Genomic DNA, 6,000 nt, shown 5'->3' with positions numbered 1-6,000 from the left:
AAATTGGTGAAGTCTCTCAAGACTACCCAGGGAAGAAAAGTAGTGCTTGGGGGTGGTGGCAGCTATACCAGATCTAAGCTGGTAATTAAGCTTAGAAGTGTCCATGCAGGTCCCCACATCTGTACCCTAAAGTTCAGAGTGGGAAAGGAACCTTGACAAAAGGGAACTGTACACCTGGAGGAAGAGAGATGGGGGTCTCTACACCAGCGACGTGAAAGCTAAGGAGCCCAGCTGGACCATGGAAGGGGAATACAGGTTCCATTACGTAGCACTGCAATACTGTCAGTCTCCCTGAAGCTTGTTACTTTTTCAGATACACAAGTCTACTGTATCTGAAAAGGAAGTATGTAATGTCAGCTTCGCTCCACAAACTACTATCACTATGACAGTGTCTGCAAGCCTGAATCAGAATCAGTCAACTGTGTTAGATGGAACAAAGAGGGTGCCTGTCCCAGTTGTGAAAAAATGTCATCTTGAAAAAAAATTGTTGTTAAAAAACTTTAACTGCTCTTTAGAATTACTACTAGAGCAGTTGAAACTCAGACTTTCTGATCCAGGGAAATTCTAACATTTTAAGAACTTTTCATTCCAAATCGGAACCAAAGAACCCATAAAAATTGGAATTTCCCATTAAATAACTTTCATAAACAATTATTTCCAGTCAATCAAGATGTTCCATTTTGATAAAGTTGAAATCAGAGTGAAATATTTCAATATATTTTTTTAAAACAAAGATAAAATTTGAAACCAAAAGTTACTTTGAAATGAAAAAATGGAAATGTTCCTTTCCGATAACATCAAAATGGCCCAGAGCAACCCCATGGAAATACCATTTTTGGGGTAGAAGGGGAAAATAAAATTATTTTGATATCATCATCTTCCCACATGCAGTTTGGATTTTGACAAACTGGCGTTTTCCAATGAAAAGATATCACCTCAGAAAATTTTCAACCAGCTGTAGTTACTAATAAAAGGAACAATACAATGGGCTAATGTAGTGCCCATCTTTAAAAAAGGGAAGAAAGAGGATCGAGGGAACCACAGGCCAGTCAGGGAATGATCACGTCCCTCAACCTGCTGGCAGTGGTCCTGCTTATACAGCCCAAAATGCCGTTCGCCTTCTTGGCGACAAGGGCACACTGTTGACTCATATCCAGCTTCTCGTCCACTGTAACCCCTAGGTCCTTTTCTGCAGAACTGCTGCCTAGCCACTCGGTCCCTAATCTGTAGCAGTGCATGGGATTCTTTTGTCCTAAGTGTAGGACTCTGCACTTGTCCTTGTTGAATCTCCTCAGATTTCTTTTGGCCCAATCCTCTAATTTGTCTAGGTTCCTGTGTATCCTATCCCTACCCTCCAGCTTATCTACCTCTCCCCCCCAGCTTAGTGTCATCTGCGACAGTCTGTCATTACAACAGTCACCAATAGTACGTGAAAACCAGGGTGAAATATCCTATATTGCATGGGCTCAATAGTGCTCAAGATAATTGCGGTCGAGCTCCAAGGCCCCTTCCAGCCCCCATTGCTTTCCTCCCGTGTGTTTTTTCCAAACAAATTATTTTTGGGTTGACATTTTTCATGCTTGTCTCTGCACTAAGGGTGGATTTTTTTGTTTAAAGTTTGAGCAAAATGAGTTGCCACTTTTCAATTAAGTGAAAAATGTCTGAATGTGAAAAATAGATCAGAATATTTTTGCTCAAAAAAAAAAATCCCCCGTCCCCCAAAGCTATGTATTTGATACATTGAACTTGGCATGATTTATACAACTCACTGAACACTAGCCTGACACAGCCTTGGTTAAAGGGCAGCACATAGGTGCATTGGCCCAAAGTCGTGTCCTTGCCAGGCAGTGTAGTCTAGTGATTAGAGCACTATACTACAACTCCAGAGACCTGAGTTCACCTTGCATCAGTCCTCTGTGCCCCCCACCCCCCATGGTAAAATCAGACCCTCCTCCTTTGTCTGAAGTGCTGAGTTCTGCAGGTGAAAAGCACGATATGAACACTCAGTGGTGGTGCTGTGTCCCTGAGGGACACTTTTTCCCAGGATCTCCCACTGCAGTGGTGCCCCTGGATGCAGAGAGCCCTGATGTTGCTCCTCGCTCCTCTCCTCCGAGCCCTCTAGGGGGTGCAGAGGAATGGAGGAGTGAGCAGTATCTGTGTCACACCTCTGCATGCCCCACACCCACCTGGGCCATGGTGCCCTGGGCAGTCGCCCAGGTGGTCCACCCAGGGACCCTGGGCCACCGTGGGGAGCCCTGGATCCTCCACCTGCCCTGGGTTGTGCACCCCGGGGGGGGGCACAGGGACACTGGCTAGTGTCCTAGGAGCTGCTCTCGAGCCCCCTGTCCAGGGCAGGTGGAGGGTCTGGGGCTCTCCACAGCAGTCCAGACCCCCTGGATAGCTCTTACCATGGCCTGGCCAGGGGTCAGGGGCCTCAGGGGAAACAGGCGGAGCAGGAAGCGGGACCACAGTTCCAACACCGGTAGCTCCCCCCACTTCTACCCAGGTTCCGGCGCTTCTGCACAGGCACCCAAATTGCCCAGGGCCCATGTAGGCATGAGGCTGTGCATTAATCCAACACTGATGTTGGGTATGTCTACACTGCAATTAGACACCTGTGCCTGGCCGCTGCCAGTTGGCTCGTGCTAAGGGGCTTTTTAATTGTAGTGTAGATGTCTATGATCAGGCTGCAGCCCAAGCTCTGGGCCTCTCCCACCTCTCAAAGTCCTAAGACCAGGCTGCAACCCAAGCCCAAATGTCTACTCTGCAATTAAACAGCCCCTTAGCCTGGGTCCTGAAAGCCTGAGTCAGCCTTGTTACCCTATTACCCTAGCTAATACAGGGTAACTATTAATAAGGGTAGGACCTACCTCATGTTTTATGACATTTGTTTTGGATGTAACCACTTGTTTCCATCACTCACTGTTTCTGTTTGAATCTTCATGTCTTACAATAGATTTCCTTTTTTTACTGTACTTGAACTCAAGTGCTATACACTGGTCCCCTGGGAATGGAGGATCTGGGGTTTCTATGGGCATCCAATAACCAGGGGCTGGTTACCTCAGAGGGACACTTTCAAGGAACTATGAGACTAGAGTGCTTCTGTGGTCTACTAGCAGGGGGTGTGTACCCCAGAGGAGAGGGCTTGAGGGGCTGACAGGCTGGTTGCGTTAGGGAGACAACATCAAGGGCCGGTGCTACCATTTAGGCCAACTAAGCGGTTGCCTAGGGCGCCAACATTTGGGGATGCCAAAAAGTGGCGCCCTCAATTTTTTTTTTAAAGCCTTTCAGCAGCCTCTGTGCTGGGAGGGAGAGGGAGTCTGAGCCACCGGCAGCCAGCCCAGGTGTTCCCGACAGCACGGCTTCTGGAGCAGAGGTGAGCTGGGGTGAGGAGGTGCCGGACGGCTCCGGGGGCGATGGAGGGGGAACTGCCGCCGGGGGCGCCTCAGGGAGGAGCTGTTGGAGGGGGCAGCAGAAGGTGGCAGTTTCGCCTAGGGCTCAAAACTTCCTTACACCGGCCCTGACAACACCCAGCTAGCATGGGCAAGACTGTGTAGTGCTGGAGGCAGGAAGGAAAAGGGTTACTCTCAGCCCAGGGTGCCTTGAGAAATGTCACCCCCGCACACACTCACTTCCTACATAGAGGAGGCCCCAGCCCCGGGAGCTAAGATATTTCCCTTCTCCCACTGTGTGTGTGTCTGCCTTGTCTATTTAGATTGTAGGTTGTCAGGGCAGAGACTGTCCCTCACTATGCATTTGTACAGCATCTAGCCCAGCGCAGCCGGGACCGTGGTTGGGGCTGTCCTGTAATAGAAATAATTTGGAACAAAATAAAAATGAGCTCTACTGTATGTGTTAGTACCCAGGTCCTCACTGAACTGCAGGCAAATACTGACTGTTACCTCAGGCTGGTCGGTATCTGAAATTCTATGGCTTTCACTGTACTTGGAGTCAAGACCTAACTATCATAGAATATCAAGGTTGGAAGGAACCTCAGGAGGTCATCTAGTCCTACCCCCTGCTCAAAGCAGGACCAGTCCCCAACTAAATCAACTATGGCAACTGTATGTAATCTTACAGAAAATATTGACCTTGTAACGGGGACAACTGCATAGCACTGTTTGCAAGGATTTCCTCTTCCATGTCGCATGGACCCAAAGCATCAGAGATTCTGCATTTCTGGGTTTATCTTTCGTTTTACTTCAATCTATAACTGCAAGAGACTGGTAAAATATGCATCCCCAGCAAACTCTCCAAGCTTGTAAACCTTGGATAGTGTAATTAATGACCTTGGAGACATTTCCAAGGGAGAAGAGCCTATATTTTCTTTAATTTCCTGGGCTAACAAGCTCAGTTTTCTACTGGTCTCGCTCAGAAATAGAATCCAATCCCACTTCAGAATAAAACCTTGAGTTATTGGCAGCTTCCACTCTCCCTAATGGGAATAGAACGAATTCTCAAGTTTTCTTTTTTTTAAGTGAGCTCCGTGACCGATTGTTTGTCACATTTTGGGCACAGTAACAGCTTGTGTGAAAATCTGGACTGTGAGGGGAGGAGATATCTTTTAGAGTTATGAACAATGCATAATCACATACGAGGCTGGTCATCCTGTAACCTCCTCAGAGTGTTCTGGGTCAAGCCAGTGCCTGGTCCAGCCAGTTTGTCTCTAGCAGGTGGCAGAAGCAGGCAGGCACCCTGGTAATGTGGACAGTCACAGGCTAATTGGACTCCAGGGAAAGTTTGCTTCTAACTCCCAAAAGCCACAGCTGTCCAAAAAGGAACTTGTATCCTGCTCCTTCAGATTAAAAGCCTGATGCTCTACTGACTGAATACCTAGAGGTCCCTCAGTCAAGATGTTCAGAAACAGGAGTCAAAATCTAAATAACTTATCAATTTTTTTTTCCCTTCAAAAATACTTAGCATCCAGCAGGTCCCATTGTTCTCAGTGGGAGATGGTGGGTGATGAGCACTTTGGAATATGCAGCTGCTTCATGTAGGTGCCTATGTGGGAGCTGAGCTCCTTTAAAAATCTATTCTGGTGCCTCCATTACCCTGTCTTCCTGGCTGACGAGAAACAAAAAATCACTGATTAAAAAGATCACTCTGGGAGGAGAGATTTAGTCCTTTCCCATCATTCTGTGCCACAGTTCTTCTGATGTTTCCCCTCTCTGGAAGAAGCATTCTCAAAGCCGCAAATAAAATACTCTAGGGTCTTCCGTCCCTGAAGACCACACTCCAAAAGGGATTTTGCAATTTTTGCTGGTTGGCAGGGTTAGAAGAGAGAATCCCAGTGACCACTCTGGTCTGAGCATTTTTGCACTGTAATATGATGCCCTAGAAATTCATCTCACTGATCTTTTTAATTGAAAGCCATCCTTTATTATTAAGAAATAATTTTTGAAGTTCTTAGTTCAATGAGTCATTATAGATGCATCATGTTTTTTCCTCCCACTGGATGATACCTTCTTATTATCTTGTTGCCTGAACCTGACCACGTTTCTATCAAGCTCTTGTTTGACAGGTTAATGGCTAGAAAACAAGCCAGGGAATTCTCTCTGTCCTTACGTAAATGGGAATATTTCTCTGGGATTTGCAAACAGGAAACCTAGCATTGGGCTATAGAATAGTGGTGCTAGTTCTTGCGCTGTGGTTGCTTCCGGTTGTAATTGGAGGCACAGTTGAAGTCAGAAAAAATGTGTCAGCCTCTACTGGGCAGTGGTGATGTAGAGTGAAATGTGGCATGGCCTGATTGATAATGTACTGGACTGGGACTAAGGATGATCTGGGGTCTGTTTGAGTCTGCCATTGACCTGCTGGGTGACCTTGGGCACCTCACTTCACCTGTTTGTGTCTCGGTTTCCCCATCTATAAAATGGGACAATGATTTTCCTTAGTAAAGTCCTTTGAGATCTACTGATGAAAAGTGCTACATAATAGCTGTGTATTACTATTCTGTTCCTTTCAAGGTCATTTTATATAGTCCTTAATGACAGTTCAAAG

This window comes from Chelonoidis abingdonii, chromosome 5 (assembly GCF_003597395.2).
Source record: "Chelonoidis abingdonii isolate Lonesome George chromosome 5, CheloAbing_2.0, whole genome shotgun sequence".
Lineage (NCBI taxonomy): Eukaryota > Metazoa > Chordata > Testudines > Testudinidae > Chelonoidis > Chelonoidis abingdonii.
This window is presented reverse-complemented; position numbering follows the sequence as displayed.